This window comes from Panthera onca, chromosome E2, assembly GCF_046562875.1.
Source record: "Panthera onca isolate mPanOnc1 chromosome E2, mPanOnc1 haplotype 2, whole genome shotgun sequence".
NCBI classification, from domain to species: domain Eukaryota; kingdom Metazoa; phylum Chordata; class Mammalia; order Carnivora; family Felidae; genus Panthera; species Panthera onca.
This window is the reverse complement of record NC_138353.1, coordinates 19,382,346-19,404,345: the sequence shown is the minus strand read 5'-3', so window position 1 is coordinate 19,404,345 and position 22,000 is coordinate 19,382,346. Positions and strand designations below refer to the sequence as shown.

General features: G+C 49.5%; 1 protein-coding gene across 4 annotated transcripts in view; it reads left to right on the top strand.

The window, feature by feature from the left end:
- Positions 1-22,000, top strand: part of CHST8 (carbohydrate sulfotransferase 8) — a 128,399-nt gene that overhangs the window by 65,380 nt on the left and 41,019 nt on the right. The window lies entirely within an intron of this gene.

Below are 22,000 nucleotides of genomic sequence, written 5' to 3'. Positions count from 1 at the left end.
GACTAGAGCAGGGGCCCTGGGCCTGGCAGCTGCTACCAGAGGCCCCGGTCGGGGAGGCCAATGAGTTCATTCTTTCATCAACTAGAGGCAGCCAGGGCAGTGGGACCCCAGGAGACAGCAGGCAACTCACTGACTCACACCTGGGCTGGGGCCTCACAGAGGGTGAGGGAGTGGCTGTCGGAAGTGGTTCTGGCTCCTCCCCGGCTTCTGAAGCAGCAAGGACATGTGACCAAGCTGGCTCCTCTGTGGGGACCTCACAGCCTCACCTGAGCCTTAGAGTGGCTGACAGCCCTGTGTCGGCAGAACCCGGCCCCGTGGGTCAGGCAAGCTGAGATTGGCATCCCCAGTTGTATGTTATCTGTGCAGAAATGAGGTCCTGAACAAGGGTCCTCAAGTATGGCTTGGGGTAAATGGTGTATCCTTGGGGGTGACCCATGGATCTTTGGTGCCTGTCTTGGTGCGTGTGTGGTTGGGGCACACACATGGGCAGAGGGTCTTTGTGTTCGGGCTCTGTGCTCTGTGGGACAAGCCCGGGAGGGAAGGCGTGAGCGTGCCTTTGGGGCAGGGCCATGCCCCCGTCCATGGTACACTGCTGGGACAAATGCTATATTCCTGGGTAGAGTTGGGATCTGGTGGCCGGGATGTGTGTCCTGCCATGTTGCAGCCGGCCGTCAGATCGGAGTGCTTGATCTTTGTGTGTCCTGTGAGTGGCAGATTCTTGCCCCTCACACCAGCTGGCCTTGCCCTGCACAGCTGTCCCTGAGCATGTGGATCTTTTCCATCACCAGTGGGGCCAGGGCCCACAGGACGGCTAGGATCCAGGGTGGAGTGACGAGCCAGTAGAGAAACCGAGAGCCTCGGGCTGGCAGGGTGTGTGGGATGACACGAAGCTCAGAGGAGTGTCCCCCTACAGTGGGGATAGCGTGGGCCTGGCAGACCGCGCACAGAGCACACTTGGGGCTCGAGCCGTGTTCTTCTGGCTGTAAATGGAGCTGGACCACTTTCGCCACGTGGTGGGTGAGAGGCAACCTTGACGTTCTACGTAAATCACATCAAACGCAGTCATAAAACTTTAAGTAATGCTTATGTTACTTTCCCTGAGCAAAGTGTTCCTGACACAGGCTGTTTGTGTTGATTTGTTACTATTCATTTATTCTTTCCCTGTACTTCTCACAGCAGCCTAATTGTGATTCGGTACCAAGAAAGCAATATCAAAGTAATTTTCCACAACATTAGTTACAATTTTCTTCTGATCTTTCAAGTGAAACAATCCCATCCTGTTGGCTTCTCTGAGCATATAAACCTTGATTACATTTATCTGTTGGAAACCAGTGCTTACAAAGTGTATGTATCCAGTTGCATGGGTGGGTGGCCCCCAGAGCCTGGACAAGCCTTCTCCCTGTGGATTTCTGCCTGTGGGAGGTACAAAGTCAGGAGGCTGCCCTGCCATCCAGATTGGGTAAGGCCATTGGGAATGCCATCTACAGAAGAAATTCCACACAGGCTACACTGGCTGTCACAGTGGCAGAAACTTCCCTGGGAACGCAGTGTCCGGGAGCCACTGTTGGTGGCGTTGACCACGGCAGAGGGCAGAGGGGTTGGGGCGGCAGGTGAAGATCCAGAAATAAGCTTGAGAGTGGGAAAAGGAGCCTTTAGTTGCTTGTGGCCCCTCGGAGTCGGGTGTTGTTCAGATTTCTCCTGCAGAGTTATTAGGTATTAATAGCATCTGAAGCTCTCAGGGACCAGACAGCAAACCTCGCCTGACTCGTGCACTCGATGGAATCATATGGGCTTGCCAACTTTTGTAAATCAAGCCATTTTTCCAAAATGTTTGCTATATTTTAAATCGATCAAACCTCTTGAAACGTGAATCGCTGCTGGTTAACCTGTTGGGTAAGATTAGATTTTGGTGTGCATCAGAGAATTCACCTATCCAAATGATTTTCCAGTCTCCAACATTGCCAGGCCACAAGGCCTCAGGAAACTCGCTTCTTGACTCAAGAGACTAGAATTGCCCCTTCTGTAGGCGGAAGACTCAGAGAATAGGCCAGAACCTGGAATAACACATCCCAGCCTGCTGGCCCTGGAGAGGCAGAAGACAGACTCCACGTGTGTGGCTGGGCAGACTGAAATTTTATGAGGGGCCTTTCTTTATGAGCTTTTCCTTACGGAGGGTTTAGAACCGCCCAGAGTCGGTGAGAATAGTACGATGGCTCCACGCACCCAGGACCAGCATGCTCCAAATGCAGTCAGGCTGCCGCACCTACGGCCACATCCTCATCTGTCCTGATTTTTTTTTAAATTTTTTTTTACACTTTATTTATTTTTGAGAGGAGAGAGAGAGAGAGAGACAGAGCACAAGTGGGGGAGGGACAGAAAGAATGAGAGAGAGAGAGAGAGAGAGAGAGAGAGAGAGAGAGAGAAAGAGGGAGGGAGAGAGGGAGGGAGGGAGACACAGAATCCAAAGCAGGCTCCGGGTTCTGAGCACAGAGCCCGACGCGACATGGGGGCTCGAACTCACAAACCGCGAGATCATGACCTGAGCCAAAGTCAGAGGCTTAACTGACTGATTTTTGAAGCCTGTGCCGGAACCATATCAATTCAGCCAGAAATGTTACGATATATTTCTCACTTTAAGAGATAAGAACTCTGTTTTAAAACTTTCAATAATTCTTTACTATCCAGCGTTTAAATTCCTAAGTTGAATCCCAACTCTTATAAATACTTTTATTTCCACTTTGTTTTATCCAGTATCCAGATACAGCCCGCACGCTGCAGCTCAGAGGATGAGTCTTTCAAGTCTCTTTCAATCTGTAATATTCTCTCCTCATCTTGATTTTTCTCTTGCTATTTATTGGAGGAAACTGGGTCACAGGTCCTACAGAGTTTCCCACCGTTGGGATTTTTTTTTTAATTTTTTTTTTTAACGCTTATTTATTTTTGAGACAGAGACAGAGCATGAACGGGGGAGGGTCAGAGAGAGGGAGACACAGAATCCGAAACAGGCTCCAGGCTCTGAGCTGTCAGCACAGAGCCCGACGCGGGGCTCAAACCCACGGACCCTGAGATCATGACCTGAGCGGAAGTCGCTGCCCAACCGACTGAGCCACCCAGGCACCCCCCACTGTTGGGATTTTTGTTGGTTTTACTCATTTGGTGTCGTTGTCTTCTGTTCTTTGCATTTCCTGTAAATTAAGTAAACCTAGCAGCTTGAACAGATAGAGGCTTCTTTTCTTTTCTTTTCTTTTCTATTCTTTCTTTTCTTTTCGGCAAGAATGTCCACGTGGTCATATGTGCTTTCATCAGGAGGCGCATATCTGCCTGGCTCTCTTTTGCAATGTCAACTAGCCACTGATGATGCACCTAGATGTATCCATTCTTCCGGGGCTACACAATGCAGTGCTCTGAGTTCATCATTCCTTCTTCATTCTTTTAAGTGGGATGGATTTTGTTTTAATGGGACGAGGGGAGTCATTGGTAGTGACCCAGGAAGCCAGGGTGACGGTGGATTGATTGGTTTATTCATTGGTAAATAAAAAAAATTCAAAACTTGACCTTCTGATACAGATTCTGTTGTTAACACACTACGAGTTCTTTCATTTTTTTGATGTTTGGTTTCTAGAGTGGGTTTTCTTAAGGCAGGGCCACCCCATGTTTCAGGGAAGTAGCTCTTTGCTTTCCTGAAGCCGTGGAGGTGTGGGTGGTGGAGCTGGGGACTGGGCTGATGCTGGGGTGTCAAAGGGGGAGGGAGCTACAGTGACAGCAGGGGTCCCTTCCTGCTCAGGGGCCCCGAGTGCAGACAAAGGGACTGGACAGCCCCTGGTGACTTCCTGGTCTACAATAACCTGCCCCCGGGGCATTCCTTCCGCAGCACAAGGGCATCCAAGGATGGTAATAATAACAAACATTGACCAGGCTTTTACCATGTGCCAGAGCTTGTGTCAAGCACTTTACAGGTATTAATACGTATAATTCTCATAATGACTGATTATTCCCATTTACAGGTGCAGTGCCGAGCGGCCGCTTGTGTGGACACACAACGGCATTGCTGCCACTCGCAGTGCCACTCTCAGGCACCTTACGTGTGTTTAGTACTCACTGAATACTTTCAAAACCCCAGGAGTTAAGTACTATTACACCATCTGACAGATGAGACTACTGAGATAAGAGAGGTTGAGAGCCATGCCTGAGGCCACACAGCCTCGGGGTTCAGAGCCAGGATTTGTCCTTAGACAGCAGGCTGTCGCCACTGCACCTGCTGCCGTCCTAACAGCTGTGATGCTCCATATTGTCTGCTCTGGGCCCAGAGCAGAGCCTGGGCGGAGAGAGAACCTGGATGAAGATTTGGAGGCATGAGGGAATTTGGCATGGGAGGAACTCCTGGTGGATTAGGGGCAGGAGTGTGACCCGGGGATCTAGACTAGTACTGCAGACATGGCCAGTCCCGGGGCCCATAAGCCCTTTTTTGGAGCATCTCAGAGGAGCGAGCCTTTGCTGCAGGCTGCGGGGAGCCCCGGGGATCCTGAAGTGGGGGCGGCTGTTAGAAGGCTCACTTTAATGGCTGCGTGTTTGGAGCTGTGGGCAGGAGCAGGGGAGGGGAAGAGAGTTCGAGGAACCACAGAGTGGTGTGGGAGAGAGGGCAGGGACTGGAGAGGGTAGATTCGGGGTGTTGGGGCAAGTACACAGGGGGGATGGTGATGAGGGTGAGGGGGGCTGTTGTCTCAGTTCAAGATGCCTCTGGCTCTGGCAGATCGAGACGGGGGTACCACTTACCGAGGCAGGACACACCAGATGGGGAGCAGTTTGGGGCAGGGGGCCAGAGACCACACGTTTTGTCTTGGGCAGGGGCATCTGAGTTGCTGGGTGGAGTTGCTCTGGATTCCAGACACACAGGCCGCAGGGGACGAGAACCAGCAATCCATCCCCCTTCCCCCCCCCCCCCCCCCCCCCGCCAACCCCATCCCTCCTCCACCTGCATCTCTGCTCTCAGAACGCACACTTCGCTCCTTTGGTCTCAGACACCTGGGGGCAGTAATGGCTGGAAGAGCCAGGAGGGCTGCCTGGAGGAGGGGAACTGTGGTTGTTAAGAGGTGACCACGTGCTGACCTACGGCGGAAGCAGAGAGTAGTGAGACTGTCCTGGAGCCGGGGTCTCTCTCCAGAGCACACGGTGCTGAGCCATCTTGCCTAGTCTCTTACCGCTAGAAATCAGCAGCGCCAGAATTCCCACGCCCATGGGCCCGACCGACTCCAGGGCTCCTGTTTTTGTTCCCTGGAGGCGGGGCTGTGTTGGCTGGAGAGAGTGTGGCCTTCACTCTTGGTCCCATGGTTACCAGGGACGCACAGCCCTGCCTGTGCCAGATACTTGTCTTGTTTGTCTTGTTTCTACAGCAACTCTTTGTCCAGGTATGTCCCCTCGGAGCCCTGAGAACACCCCGGGTGGGTCAAGGCCACAGGAGTAACTGCTGAGGGGCTCTCAGAAACTCCCCACTGTGAGGCTGATGGGGCAAGCAGAGGTATGGCGGCTGCCCCGCCTCTGCCCTGGCACCTGGGCCAGGCTGGTCTCAGGGGAGGGGCAGCCTGCTGGAGCCAGGGTGTCTGAGCTATGCTCCTTCCGGGCCATGGGAGCCGGCAGCCCCTCCAGCTTCCTGGAACCATCTGCTTTCCCCGGGCAGGTGGGTTTTATTGGAATCCTCTCGAGTCTGTTTCCTGAAACCATTTTCTAACGGCATTGCGGAACATCATATATATTTTCCACAAACCTTGCGAGGCTGACACATCCTTGTTGTGACTGTGAATATCAGAAGTGACATGTAATTGCAGTGATCCATCCTGTTAAGTAGCTGGCAATATATCATTGCAAAATCAGCAGGGCTGGGACTCTCAGAACCCGGTGTTTCTGAACAATGCACCTGCAGCATGTTCAAACTCTCTTACCAAACACCGCCGAAGGCTCATGAGGGCCGCCTCGCCCTCCCTCACCTTGCTTTTCTGTGACCACAGCAAAGAAAATTTTACTCTAGGTAAAACCACCCTCTGAGTTTCCCATTCTTCGGAGTTCCCTCTCCTCGGCACAGAATGCATTGGGGTCAAAGTCAAGGCTGGGGGTCAGGATCCTGGTAACAGTGCTCCTTACAAGCATCACCCTTGGACTTTTTGGGCCCCCCCTTTTCCTTGTAAGCTCCAGGGCAGCTCTGTGGGGTTCCTTCTGGTGCCGTGGGGTGGGCAGTGAGCCGGGCAGCCCAGTCATCGCTGTGTCGGCAGGGGAAGGAAACCCGTGGGCTCAACAATTGCAGGATTGGAGACCCAAGTGGCAAGAAGCCCAAGGACGTGATGGCTGAGCCCACCTTGATGGGGCGGGTGCACTGAGGCAGAGTCTGCATATTTCGGGGTTACTACTCACACTTTGTTCTGTGCTAATTCTGGGGTAGTGCTGACTTAGACTCCGGGGTGAAGGGTGCCTTGTGGATGTGCAGAGGGCAATACTGATGGAGGGACAGACATAGGTCCTGCTGGAAAAGGGGGTATGGTATTAGGACACACAGCCCTCCAGTGTGGCCACCTGGAGCCCACTGATTTGGTGGGCCCCGGGGTGCTGGCTTTGGAGCTGAGTCCGGAATCTGCTTTTGGAGGTGGGGCTTCATGACAGACCCTCCCTCCTGCCCTCCCTGGGAGGCCATGTAGGCCCAGTCTCTACAGGGAGACCTTCTCTGTCCCCACCCTCTCACACTGAGGCTGGGGCATCCCCAGTGGCACCCCCCGGCCCACAGCTCCCCAGCATCTGCTTCTCTGACTGGGCCTCAAACATTTCCTCCCCTCCCTGCAGAAGACACCCTGGGGGTCTCCAGCCAGAACCTCACTTTCCTTTGGTGCGTTAAAATATGCCAAATGAAAAATAATGAGCCTGTAGGAACTAATAACAGGAATCACCTAATTAAATTAGGAAACAGACATCCTATCGCCGTAATCTGAAAATTGATATTAATAGAAAGTGGTCCCAGAATTGTTATGCTAAAGGTTCCTAGGGGTGGGGAAATTAAAAAGGAGAGCTGAACGGAAAATTGGGACAATCGTATCCAGTAAGAGCAAGACTTAGGTTTTATAGGAACTAAAGGAAAACGCTAAAAATAGAAGACAGGATCATTGTGTGGGTCTAATGAAGTAATGGACAAACATGGCTTTGAAAGCTACGGAGCTCCACGTGCGTGTATGATGATCATTTTTTAAATGAGACCATGTAATTAAGCTTCAGTGTGCATGAAACGTGGTGATAGTTACCGTTTATTGGCGCCTGGCACTGTCCCCAGTGCCTTTGCTTGTTCCTCCGCCTGTGAGGCAGGCATGATTGTCCTCAGCTCAGACTCAACAGAGGGTAAGGTGGTTGCCCAGAGTCCTGTGGCCAGAGTGGCCCGAGCCAGGATTCAAACCCAGATTTAGCTGGTTGCAAAGCCCCTCCCCAGCTCACTCTGCCTTCCTTGCCCGTTGCTACTAGTTGGTGTCGTGGTCTGCATTTCTTGTATCTTCTGATGTTTTTCTGCCGTTTCTTCAAAGTGCATTTCTTGCTAACACCCAGCGGCAGCCCCAGCCCCAGGGCTCCTCTGGTGGCTTGGGTAACAAAGCCCACACAAAGCCACCTTCTGAAATTACAGTCCAGCTGGGAAACTGGGTCTCCTATTGTGTCTGGGCCTGGGCGGGGGCCACGCGGGGCCGCCAGTTCCGATGCTCAAGCCGGCTCCCGGAAGCCCCGGTTTCAGGTTGCGTGTCCACAGCACCGGATTGTTCCCCTAGGCCCCCTACTTGGAGGGGTGAATCAGGCTCTGTTCGCCTGCGACATGAGTCATGGCTTGGCGGGCCCAGAGCGGGGCTCGGGTGTGGGGTGACCCTTTTCCCACTCTGCCCGGCCCAGAATGAATTGGAGGGACCCAGCGGGGAGGGGAGGAGGGGGTCAAGATCTGTATGTGATATGCCCCAGCATCACATTTGGTCTGGGACGCTGTGACTGCACCTGGGCCAACGTTGAGCCCCAGGAGGATTAACCCAGGGTGTCAGCGGGGGGGTTACTCCCAGGACTGAACTTCCTCTCCCTCCTTGTGTGCCCCACCACCCCCCCACCCCGACCCCATTCACCAACCAGGCATCTTTAGTGGGGGCCGCCTGACATCAGAGCCAAACCCCCCACTCAACTCAGGGGTTCTGCCAGGAGAGCAGAACTCCAATCCCGAGGGGTGGCCCCCTCTGCCTGGCTTGCTTCCCTCTCAGCCACATTTGGCTTGGGGGCTTGGGGCTGTGGCGGGAGAGGGGGTGCTCAGGACCCCCTCAGATTCAGATTCAGTGAATCTGAACGTTGCACTCCCTGCCAATGTGGGGAAGGGTCCAGTGGGGTCCTAATGTGTGCTTATGGAGTCCCTCTCACCTTTCTGAAGTCCTGCCTTGCTAGTGTGGGCAGCAGAGAAGTGATTCTGTGCCAGAGAAGGGTGCAAGGACAGGGCTGTTGCTATGGTTGCTGTCCTTCTCCATGGCCACTGGGTGGTTCTTGGCTTTTTAAACCCTGAAAAGGTCATGGTGGTAGTTATGACAACAGAACCACCGGGGAGTTGCTTCTGAAGGCCGATGCGGGTCCACAGTGAAGTGAGCCCGTCAGGGACACTGTGGGTGTGGGCTGGGGCCCCGCATGCCTTGGGTCAGGCCTCGGTGGGGCTCTCACCGGGACCCCGCCTGCTGGCCCCTCCTGCTTATGGTGACACCTTCCTGGTGGCTTGAGGGTCAACGTGTGTCTTTTCCCTCCTGAAGTATTTGCAGGAAGTCAGGAGCTCAGGCAGACCCCATCTAAGCCACAAGCTCACTGTTACCTCTCTGCTGATGTTTTCATGATAAAGCTTGTTTCGGGGATTTGTGGCTCTGAAGTTTTGACTTGAATCATGGTGGAGCTCAATGGACAATTCTATTGAGGAGGGCACCTTTTGGGATGAGCACTGGGTGTTGTATGGAAACCAATTTGACAATAAATTTCATATTAAAATAATTAATTAATTAATTACATGAAATACTATACAATCATTAATAAAATAAAATAAAATAAAATAAAATAAAATAAAATAAAATAAAATGTTTTGTTTAGATGGGAAAACTAGCTTAATGGGTTCTGTTGCCCCCGATAGCTGAGGTCCTGGAGCCCCTGCACAGCCAATGGCTCCTAACGGAGGGGTGAGAAGCACCTGGGGCGGTCTTCCCATTCTCAGGGTCTGGGGTCCAGACGGGACACTGAGGGCTGCTTCTCACCAAGCCCTCGGTCCTGGCCATGGCATTTTCCAGCCCTCCACAGACGTTCTGAAGACCATCTATAGAGTAGACAGGCCCCCATGCAAGCCCCGCTGCCCCCAGCTTTGTTGTACCCAGAGCAGGTCAAGCGTCCAGTCCCTGGACAGTGGTTCTCAGCCCAGGTGGTTCTCAACCTGGGTTGGACCGAGGGAGTGGTCAGTGTACCTTTCACCACATTTTGGTCGCATGTCCACGTGTGGGTGGCTCATCCTGGGAAAGAGAAACCTACAGACATTTGTGAATGCATTCGACCTTTGCCCTCGGGGTCTGGCCTGCCTCCCGAGAGAGGGAGATGGGGAGAGAAAGGATGAGGTGGGATGTCACTGAAAACTGTGTGGGGTCACTAGGTCCATCAGAAAATGCATCCAGGGAGGGGAGACTAGGGAACTGGGCCACCACTCAGCTCCAGCTGAGTTCTGGGCAGTGGGAGCCCAGAGTACCCAGACCCTCTTATTTTATTTTTTCCAAAGAAGCTAGGAGCCTGTACCATATTTCTGTGAATTCTCCTGATTTTTAAGTGGCAGCTCAAAGTTTTGAAGTTTAGAAGACTGTTTCAGGGTCGGATAATAGTTCATGCTTGGTACCTCCTGTCGGCTGGATGGACGGGAAGGAGAGGGTCTGTCCCATATCCCATACCTCCCTCGGGCTGAGAACTGCCCCCTCTTGCCTTCCCTGTGCAACCCCCACCCCCCAGGACAGAGAGGCGGTGGGTCTTCCCGGGGGGGAGGGAATTGGTTAACTATTTCCTGCCCTGGGAGACTTACATGAAGCCAAACCCTAAGCAAGTCATGGATAGTTTGTCTGGGTACGTCCAAGGGCCCTTGTCTGGTTCAGGGGCCAGGAGCCCTGCCAGATAACTGTTCATGACTTCAGCACGGGGACTGGGGGATGAGTCGGCAGAGGTGTGGGGGAGACAAGGGCCAGGGGTAGGGGCCTGGGGAGGCACACACTAAAAACCTTCCTTCATTCGCACACAATTACTCATATGCAGGTATTTTTACCACTAACACCAGCAAATTGCTGTGAGTAAAGGATCATTTCTGGACAAATCTTCTTGCAAGGGTGGGCCTACCAAAGGGCTGGGAGTGGGCTGCGGGCACCCACTGGGGTGGGTTTGGGTTAAAAGGGATATCCTGTTTCTCACAGTGATGCCAGGGATGGCCACGCTGGCCTTCTTTGTTTCCCACCGGGGATACTGTCTGCAGTAGTCACAATCTGTCAAGGGTCTCCTGTGGGAGGGACCAAGGCTAGCCCAGCATGGGACGCTTTGCACTTCCCTTCCCTGCTGCCTCCACCCACGTCAGGGATGACGCCACCAGGGCTGTGAGTGGGACCAGAGAGTTCGGGAGAATCCTGATAGCATCCAGGGAGTGTGGTCTGAGCAGTGATGACGATATATGAGTGCTGAGCGCCTGCTGTCTACCAGGCACTGCACTCTATGTGCTTTGCCAATACCCTTTCACCGAAGCCTCATAGCACCAGGTCTCTATTTTAACAGATAGGGAAACCGAGGCACAGAGAGGTGGAGTCATTGGCCCAAGGTTACACAGCCAGGAAATGGCAGTGCCTTAAACTAGATCCCAAAGATGCAGGGTCTTATTGGTGACTCTGACAGCCACTCAGCTGAGACACAGTGTTGGAGGCCAGGCTGGGGGCCCGCACCACACTGCCATGTTTGGGGTGTGCACCATTCCTGTGTGCTGCAGACTTGTTCTGGTCTGTGCATACGCGTGTGTGGGTGGAGGGATGGGACCTCTGTGAATGTTGTGTGGGTGTCTGGCTCTCGTCTACAATTGTGTGAATAACCATGTGCACGCACAACCATGGGGTACAGGTGTGTGTACTTTGGGCTGTCAGCTCTCATGGGAAACACTTTCATTTTTTGAGTGCACACTGATGCTCACACCTGCCATGAGCAGGTGTGGGACGCTCGGTCAGGGCCCAGGAGGGGGCAGGTGACTTTGGCACCACAGGGCGAGTGGCCTGTGGGTTGTCAGTCACAGAAGTGGGTGAGAAATCGCCATTCCCGTAGGAATGAAACCAGTTCTTGTAACCCCCTTGCCTGAGACCTGGGTAGACCAAATAATGAAATTACATTCATAATATTTCAGGTCGAACGATCGCTGTTCGAATTAGTTCCTTCCCAGAACCAAGCCAGAAGTAGCAGTGGTAATTAAAGGATTTGTGGACTTAAACCAAGTCTGCTCGTCGGGCATGTACAATATACGGAGCTTGGAAGATCTGTGTGGGCCTTGCATCCCCCTGGGGAGTGGGAAGGACAGTCAGTGAGAACAAGAAGCCCACACGCCAGAAGGAGGTGGGTTCTCACTGCTGGGGGCACTTTTCCACTCTCATCCATTTATTTCAGAAATATTTACTGAACTGCAGCCTGGCTGGGCACTGTGATTCTGCAGAGAGGAGGACCACGGGTACCCTGCTCTAATGGAACTCACAGGGAGTAGGTGGTGGGGAATTCTCAGTGTCCACCCTGACTCCTTCCCCAGCTGGCCTTTCAGCAGTGTCCCGGGAGTGCTGTGATGTCTGATCCTCCTTCCACTTCAGGGCTTGCAAGTTAAGTTCTGAGCCTGGGACCCAGCTAGGACTTCCTGGTAATCAGAGAAAGAGCAGGACGGGCATTTGTGTGGCTTGGCCCCCACCTAACGCATCCTGTGTCCTAGAGGAGGGTCATGGGAGCTGGGCCCCACGGCAGAAGTCACACCCAAGGCCAGAACATCCCTGCACCCAGCCAGTTTTTTATTTCTTCCATTTGCTTCACTGAGGGGAATACACAGCCCCCTCCTTAGGGAGCAGAAAGTGCCAGAATCCCATGAAAGCAAATACCAACAGTGTGGTCAGCCTCGGCAGTATGGCTGACTGAGCCGATGTGCCCACCCATCCTAGATAAAAAAGGACCTAAAACCTCTTTAAAATCCAAGAAAGAAAGAGAAATCCCAGGAGCCAGAAAATGAGAGGGATTCATGAGAAGCAGTGAGCTCTAGGGGATGCCTGCCACCGGTGCCCGGGGCTAGGGCTTTAAAAACAAAACAAAACAAAACAAAACAAAACAAAACAAAACAAAACAAAACAAAAAAACCCAGCTTCGTTCAGGTATAATTCACATGCTGTAACATTCACCTATTCAAGTTGTACACTTCAGTGATTTTTAATAAACTTAGCCGTGCAACCATCACCACAATTCAATTTTACGGAATTTCCGTTGCCCCCCCCAGAAATCTCTCATGCCCATTTATAGTCACCCGCTGTTGCCCCACACAACCACAAATCTGCCTTCTGTCTTTATACGCTTGCCTTACGTGAACGTCTCACGTCAATGTGATCATACGATATGTAGTCTTTCACGTCCGACTTCTTTCACTTAGCATGTTTGTGAGATTCATCATGTGGCAGCATCTATCAGTAGTCTGTTCCTTTTTATCCCTGAGTAATATTCCATTGCATGGCATTGTGGTTTGGCTATTCAGCAGTTGATGGACATTTGAATTGTTTGTATGTTTTTGGCTATAATGAATAATGCTGCTATGAACATTTACATGTCTTCATGCAGACCTATGTCTTTATTCTCTTGGGTGGATACATAGGAGTAGAATTGCTAGTCTGTGTAGTAAATTTATGATGAATTTTTTGTTTATTTTAACTTTACTTATTTTGAGAGAGAGAGAGAGCATGAGCAGGGGAGAGTAGAGAGAGAGGGAGAAAGAGAATCGCAAACAGGTTCTGTGCTGTCAGCACAGAGCCTGACACGGGGCCTGATCCCACAAACTGTGAGATCATGACCTGAGCCAAAACCAAGAGTCAGATGCTTAACCGACTGAGCCACCCAGGCACCCCAAATTTATGTTGTTAAAGAAACTGCCAAACTGTTGCCAAAATGTCTCCACCATCTCCTTTCCCCCCAGCAATGCACAAGGGCTCTGATTTCTTCACATCCTCATCAACACTTGTTATTATCTGTCTTTTTAATTATAGTCATTCTAGTGGGTGTGAAGGGATATCTCATTGTGGTTTTAATTTGCCTTCTCTAAAGACTAATGATATTGAGCATATTTTCATGTGCTTATTAGCCATTTGAATATCTTCTTCAGTGAAATATCTATTTGAATCTTTGCCTATATTTTAAATTGAGTTATTTGTCTTTTTATTGAGTTGTTATTCTTTATTTTACAGATCCAAGTACTTACTAAATTTGCAAGTGATTTCTCCCATCTGTGGTTTGTCTTTTCAGTTTCTTAATGGTGTCTTTTGAAGTGCAAAAGTTTTTAAATTTGGAGAAGTTCATTCCATCAATCTGTTTTCTTTTTTGGATCATGATTTTGGTGCTGTATCTAAGAATCTTTGCTTAACCCTAAGGTCAATAAAGACTTTCTCCTATGATTTCCTCTAAAAGTTGTATAGTATATAGTTACATACCACTTATATAACTCTATATAGTATATATTATATATAGTTTTATCTCTTACATCTATGCCCATGATCCATTTTGAGTTAATTTTTGTGTTTTGTGTGAGATCATTTTTGTCTGTGGATATCCACTTGTACCAGCACAACTTTTTGAAGACTGTCTTTTTCCCATTGTATTACCTTTGGTCAAAAATAAATTGCCCACAAATATAAGAGTTTCTCTCTGGAGTCTCAATTCCATTCTGTGGAGCTGTATGTCCATCCTTACACCAATAGGACAATGTCTTGATTACTGTAACTTTGTAAGTTTCGAAATCAGAAAATATAAGTCCTCCTGCTTTGTTCTTCTTTCTCAAGATCATTTTGGTTATTCTGGGTCTTTGTAAAGACCATGTAAATTTTTATGTGAATTTTACGATTTGCCCATTTCTGCCAAGAAAAAGCTACTGTGATTTTGATAGGTGTTGCATCGAATCCAACAAGCTACAATATTGAGTCTTCCAATCCATGAACATGGAATGCCTCTCCATTTATTTAGGTCCTCTTTAGTTCCTATTAGCAATATTTTATAGCTTTCAGTATACAAGTCTCACCCTTCTTTTGTTAAATTTATTCCTAAGTATTTTATTCTTTTTGATGCCATAGTGAATGAAATAGTTACCTTAATCTTATTTCTGCGTTGTTCATTGCTGGAAATACAATAGAATTTTCTGTATTAGTCTTATACCCTGCAACCTGTTAAGTCTAGTAGTTTTATTGTATGTGAATTATCCAGGATTCTTAAATACAGGGTCATGTTGTCTGCAAATAGTTTTACTTCATTTTCAATCTGAATGCCTTTTTTTTTCTCTTACCTGACTGCACTGGCTAGAACCTCTAGTACAACATGAAATAGAAGTGGTGAGAGTTGGGGCGCCTGGGTGGCTCAGTCGGTTAAGTGTCCGACATCGGCTCGGGTCATGATCTCACAGTTGGTGAGTTTGAGCCCCGCGTCAGGCTCTGTGCTGACAGCTCAGAGCTTGGATCCTGCTTCAGATTCTGTGTCTTCCTCTTTCTCTGCCCTTCCTGCATTCACGCTCTCTCTGTGTCTCTCAAAAATGAATAAATGTTAAAAAAAAAAAGTGGTGAGAGTGGACTTCCTTGCTTTGTTTCCAATCTTAGGAGGAGAGCTTTCAAGTTTTCACCATTATGGATAATGGTAGCTATAGGCTTTTTGGAAATGACCTTTACTAATGTGAGAAAGCTTTTTTCTACTGCTAGTTTGTTGAAAAAACATTTTTTTACCATGAATGTCAGGTTTTGTCAAATGCCTATTCTATATCTATTGAGATATTTATGTGGTTTCATCCTTTATTCTGTAAATATGGCATATTACAGTAATACATCAACCTTGCATTCTTGATATAAATCCCGCATGCTAATGGTGTATAATCCTTTTTATATGTTGCCAGACTCAGTTTACTAGGATCGTGTTGCGTAAATTTTTGAGGAATAGTTGTCTGTAGTTTTCTTGTGATGGCTTTGTCTGGCTTTGGTATCAGATTAATGTAGGTTTCAGCATGATTTGGGAGGTATTTCCTCCCCCTTTTCTATTTTTCTGCAAGAGTTTGTGTAGGGTTGACATTATTCTTTAAATGTTGGAAAGAATTTGCCATTAAAGCCATCCAGAACTAGACTTTTCTTTGTGAGAAGATTTTTAAATTACTAATTCAATTTCTTTACTATAGATCTATTCAAACTTTCTACTTCTTCTTATGTCAGCTTTAGTAAATTTATGTCTATCTAAGGCTTTATTCATTTCATTCAAGTTGTCTCATTCATTAGCATAAAGATGTTAATAGTATTTCCCTGTATTCGTTAGTGACATCCCCTCTTTTGTTCTTGAGTTTAGTAATTTGTGTATTCTTTTTTGTTTGCAAGTCAAGCTAAAAGTTTATCAATTTTGTCAATCTTTTCAAAGAACCAACTCTTAATATCATTGCTTTTGTCTTTTTTTCTGTTTTCTGTTTCATGGATTTCTATTCTAATATTTATTATTTTCGTCTTTTTGCTTACTTTGAGTTTAGTTTTTTCTTCTTTTTCTAGTTTCTTAAGGTGGAAGCTTAAGTAATTGATTTGAGATCCTTCTTCTCTAATAGTCATTGTAGCTATAAATTTCCCTCAAGCACTGCTTTATCCACTCTCATGATGTCCTGAGCCAGAGCTCTCTCGCAATATCTGTCTGATCTGTAGGTCTATTGCTCCCCACCCACCCCCCCCCCCCCCCGCAACTTGTATCACAACCTCAGGCTAGCTGAGATTTTGGAATTACTATTTTCAACAACATTCCCAGACATGGGATGTTTCAGACTTCATGGCCTACTCTACCTTGGGAAAACTTCAGTCACTAGGGAACTGGGTGGGGGTGATGGAAACAGACCCAGGCTAAAATGCCATAGACTCACACTCTTCTTCCTGAGGTTCAGTAGAATTTCTTGAATAAATGCTTCTTCTTATGTTTTATCTTTGGTTCATTTCTAGAAGTATTAAATGGTTAGGTTTTTTATGTTTTAATTTTTTTCCTGCTCTGTCATTTCTTTTGGGGAAAAGAATTTGCCAACCTCCTCACTCAGTCTTTCCAGAAGCAGTACCTTCAGGACTGGGATCATGATGTCTACACAGACAGGAGATGAGGTCTACGGCCTGACCAAGGTGCTACACTGGAGTGCAACTGCTCTGTAAATAGCACCCTCAGAAGGCATCGGGATCCCTGCCCACTGGCTCAGTTTGCTTAAGACAGCCCCAGTTTATACCTGTGGCCTGGTGTAATTATTAGCAGTGTCTCTCCCACACTTAGAGGTGACTTAATTTTGATGACAGATCATGGCATAGATGTCATTCTTTAAGACGAAAATGTAGCCAGAAAGCATGGGATGCAAGAAATAATGCTAAGAAAATAAGTTGTCAGTATGTAGATAAAAATAATAATAAGCACTCATTTTGGGGGGGAGGGGTTAGGAACTGCAATGATGTGGAAGTTCAGATGGGGGACAGTAATTGGAGTTAAAAATCTAAGGGAGTCTAAGTCTGTTAGGGAGGAACACTGGGATCCTAATAAACTTTGGACTTTATTTTAAAATATGGCTAGGGGCGCCTGAGTAGCTCAGTTGGTTTAAGCATCCGATTCTTGATTTCAGCTCAGGTCATGATCTTACGGTTCCTGAGATCGAGCCCCATGTCGGGCTCCAAACTGACAGCATGGAGCCTGCTTAGGATTCTCCCTTTCTGCCCCTCCCCTGCTTGCATGCACGCATGCTCTCTCTCCCTCTATCCCTCAGAATAAATAAGTACTTTAATCACCTCCTGTTTGCCTCACCAGAAGGGGTGGATTCCCAGCCAGTGGTTATGAGGATGGCCAGCACTCAGTACTGGACAGATGAGCTCAACAGCAGTTGATGAGTCACGTGTGCTCACAGCCTGAGGAGGCCACTGCATGCCATGCAGGGTCACAGGGAGACTGAACAGCAGGAATCAGCTTTGGGAGGCAGACCAGTAGTGTCAGGAGGGCGGGGTGCTCCCTGGTTCTCGCAGGAAGATGCCACTAGCTATTTGAATAATTCCATGAGCTGGTAGGGCATTGATACCTGTCCTCGGGTAAGCAGGAGCTGTGTCTGGTCCCCTTGATGAGGATGGTTGTTTGGCTGGGGGACCTCATCTGCAGGAGCAGAGTGGAGAGGGAACTTGCAATGATGCCTCCCATATTTTACCAGGTATCAAGGCAGCACATGACATTGAGCCTTACTTGTAGGCCTTACGCCGTGGTGGCAGAGTGTCCCACAGAAACGAGTAGAAGAAACATGTCATCCCGAGTGGGGGCTGCCTTGAGTCAAAGTGAGCTGGAGAGGAGGCTCCTGCCCCAGTCACAGGACTTCCCCAACCCCAGCTAGGGTGCCGGGACCCTGGTCATCCTCTGCCTCTCCACTCTGCCTGTCTGCATGTCCATCCCTATTGCCACCATCTGTCTGTCTTTGTTTACAGGGACATAGTCCCAGGGTCTACCTTGTGCCTCCTTCAAAACCAGCATAGCTGGAGACTGGCCAACCATGTGACCTCACCCCGTGGACAGCCACCAAGTGTCAGCCATGAGGCCCTGAGCCCAGCATTGATGTTTCTGGCACTGATATCCCCTACCTGCCCTAGGTAACCCCAGTGCACCTGGCACAAGCCCACCATCCCTGACCCACACAGGGAGTCTGTAGCCTGGCAGTGCTTGCTGCCATTTCCAGAACCAGTATAGTCCAGTGGGTGGGTGAAGGGCTGTGTGGAGGTCCATAGCTAGTGTCTGCTCCCCCAGTGTAGGAGTGATGACTGGTCACCCCTGGCAGGCACTGCTGCTTGGGACCAGCCCTGGCATACTGGTCAACAGGAAAGGAGAAACAGGTTCCCACCTCAGGCGTCTCTGAGGCACTGTCTCAGATGCGCCGTGCAGGTAGGGGCAGATGTGTGGGCAACACATTCCTCCCCACTCCCCACTCCCAACTTCCTGGGGTCTCTATTCCTCAAGGCATGTGGCTACCCAGACAAAACTACCCAAGGCTACCCAAGGCAAAACCCAGACATTTTGGGTTATTACTGCTGCACAGGCTGGGACTGGGGGTTTTGAACCTGCCGGTTATTTTGAGCCACAGATTCCCCACAGAGCCTGGCTGGGGAGTGCAGGGCTGGATGAGAACATTTGGCTTCCATCTACCTAGAACCAGGAGGGGCAGCTACTACATAGATAACTGTTCTCAATCAGGCCTGTGGAGGTGTTAAAAACCTGATGCCCCAGCCGCCCCCTAGACCCAGAAAATCTGAATCTCTGAGAGAGTCCCTCAATCAACTCCATTGTGCAAGCAAGTTGGAAAGCCATTGGATTCCAAAGAGCATTTCTTGACTTTAATGTAACTACAAATCACTTGCATAACCTGTGAAATTGCAGATTCTGATTCTGTAGATCTGGGTGGGGCCCAAGATCCTGCATTTCTATCAGCAAGTGCCTATAATGCTGGTATATATACCAGCAAAGCATATATACTGAGAGCTTCCTAAAAATGCAGGCTTTCAAGGCCTGACCCTAGATCTGCTGAATTACAATCTGCATTTGAACAAGATTCCCGGTGGTCTGAATGCACTTGAAGGCTGAGAAATGCTGGTTTAGACTTTAATGGCCCAGCAAGCCTAAGAGAGTGAGAATGCTTTCAGCTTCATCAGGGATCAAAGGCAAACATGTCTTCGTTACCAGATGACAAAGCCTCGGGTCCTTTCAGCTGCTGGCAACTCTTTTCAGGAATTAGGACCCAGCTGAATGTGGCTGTCCCTTTGTCCTCCCCAAGCCCCCTGCTCCAGCCTCTTCCTTCTCTATCCCACCCTGGTATGAGATCCTGACTCTGGGCTTGCCCTAAGCCTCTGAACTTGGCTCAGCTTTGTGAATCAGCCCAGCCCATGGGAAGGACTGTGCAGCCTACTGAGCACATAGAATCCTCTCCAACACAGCTTACCGCCCCCAGTCCACCCTGGCAGACACCTGACCCCAACATCAAGGCCACAGTCACCTTTTCCCACACACCCACTTCTCTCTAGATGACTCATCCAGGATGCTTGCTCTGTTTTCATGTTTGCCCAGCTGCCATCTGAGCTGTAACCCCCTTCTCCAGCCAGTAAAAAGCTCCAGCCTTGCTCTTGAACAAAGTCACTCCCTCTCCTTGCACCCCAGTCCTTCCCTTCCCCACTCACCCAGGGCTGCTGTTTGGTCAAGGCCAGGGGTGTGCTGTGAATGGCCTGAAGCTCCTGATCCACTGTCCAGCACTTGTCCCTGATCCACTGCCTTGTCCCTGATGTGGTCTGAGTCCCACAAGAGCCCAGACCCAGGCCTCTATTCCCTGGCGTGGATAACATGGGGATCTTGGCTGGTGTGTTGCAGCTTCCCCCGGACCTGGGGTCAGGAAGGGAAAGTAGATCCAGAGGGCCAGTTTCTGAACTGATGGGGATAGGCCTTGAGGGAGCACTAGTAGGTCTGTGATTTAGTAAACAGAATACAGTACTTTCTGGGACTGTCAGCTCTGCATCCCAGCTCACTTCTGGTTGCCTTGGCAACTCAACAGGTTCAACTTCTTTTTTGAGCATCAGTGTCTGCTCAGACAGGAGGTGACAGGACCCCTGGAGGTGTACAGATCTTCAGATGGCAGACAACTTGGCACTCAGGATGACCTTCACCTTCCTGCTGCATTATCTGGCCTTGGTTGTCTCCTAGCTACCTGCACGATCGTATGATCCTGCCCAACTACCTATCCATCCATTCATCTGTTTATCCAGAAGGTAGTTGTTGAACACCTGCTATGTGCCTGGCCTCATGTTGGCTTCCTCAGGCAAGCCTATGAGTTCCTGGCCCTCCAGGTCAAACAGGAATGTCTCCGTGGGTCCAGAGGTACCTGGGCAAGCTTGGAGGTCAGGAAGTCCATGGGGACTTTTTACCAGCATATATGGGAGCCCATTTAGAAGATAATGTGCACTGCAAGCCTGCCTACCACCTTCTGCCAGACCCTTCTTATGTACATGTAATTTGCATAAACACAATCACAGTCCACATACTGTAATCTGTTTTCTCTCGCCTATCGCTACACGGTAGCCCATTTTTCACATAGATCCATGTAGATTTTTTTTTTACGCCTTTTAGCAGCTTGATGGTATATCATTGGTTTGTTTAACCAGCTCCCTACTGATTGATTTATGCTTAGGCTGTTTGCAGTTTGGGGCTAGTTCATGAATCATTTCTATTTCCTCTGTTGTCATCTTTTTCTGTTTGCTTCTCTTGGTCTCTCTCATGTTGGAGGCTGTCCTCACATGCTTGGTGGCCCGTAGATATCTATTCATAGTTGAGAGCGGGGCAACAAGCACCTGATTGATGTGGTGTGGACGGCAGGGCTTCCTTCGTAGTGTGTGGTGAGAAGTCAGCCATCTTGCTGGAGATTTCCAAGGGTGAGAATGTTAGTTCCCTCTCACCACCACAAACCACCATAGACCGGAGGGCTCAAACAGGAGACGTTATTCTATCAGTCCTGGAGGCTAGGAATCCACGTTCAGAGTATCGGCAAGATTGCTTTCTTCTGAGGCCTCTCTCCTTGGCTTATAGATGGTGTCTTCTCTCTGTGTCTTTACGTGGTCTGTCCCTGTCTGTGTCTGAATTTCCTCTTGTGAGGATATCAGTTCCTTTGGATTAGGACCCACACTAGTGACCTCATTTTAACTTCATTTCCTCTTTAAAGACCCTGTCTTCAGTTGCATTCAACTATCTGTCCCCTTGAGCCCGTGGATTCTGTTACAACCCTCCAACCACTTTCTGACTTCCAAAAATGTATTGGAATCTGTGCCATCCTCCTTCCAGTTCTCTTTGTTCCCATGGGCATCTGTTTTATTCCTTTGCTGTCATTACACTGGGATTTAGGAGGAAGATGAGACAGATGTACGCATTCGGTCCACTCTGTCCCCCCGCAAGCCTCCTGGCTTCTCCCCAAGAAGAGGGATAAGCCGCAGCCTGCAGTGGGGGGCTCTGAAGCAGGATCCAGTGGGGAGGGCTTGCAGTTGCCTGGAGCTTGGTGCGCCTATGGAGCTGCCCTTTGAATCCTGAATCCCTGTTGCTACTCAGAGAGGGAAGGAGCCTCCCTGGGAGGTTCGGGTTCCCAGGGCCTGGCACCTGCCTTCCTGCCAGCCTTCTCTCCCCACCATCAGTGATGTCATAGGTGTGACACTCTCGAACCAGAGACAAGGTGGGTGTCTGACACCTCCAAAATAATACGTGTTTTCCAAACTGTTGCTGAAGCTGCTAAAATGTTTTTTAAAACCATTTACACTTCCCTTGGTATGAAGCAAATACCTTCTGTCAGCCGGGCACGGGTCGGGAGGGGGCGCGTAAGACTGGAGAAGCCAGATCAGAGCAGCCCTGGGCCTCAGTGCTCCCTGGGGCATAAGGGTGGGTATGGGGGAGACCCAGGCCTGGGGAGGGGGGAGGTGTCCGCCCTGTGTCTGTGAGGGAGGGGGCCTGCAGAGTGGGCAGAAGGGGCCACACGGCAGTTACAGGGTAATCCGTGGTGGCAGTGATCTGTGTTTGGTCCTGATGAAGTTTTCCCTTCCAAGGCCTCTCTGTGCCCTTGCAGGGGAGCAGGTTTGTATCTGAGGGTACACCCCCCACTTCTGGCTTCTGTTTTGGAAGGTCTGAGCTCATCGAGGCGTTGTTCTAAGGAAAAGGG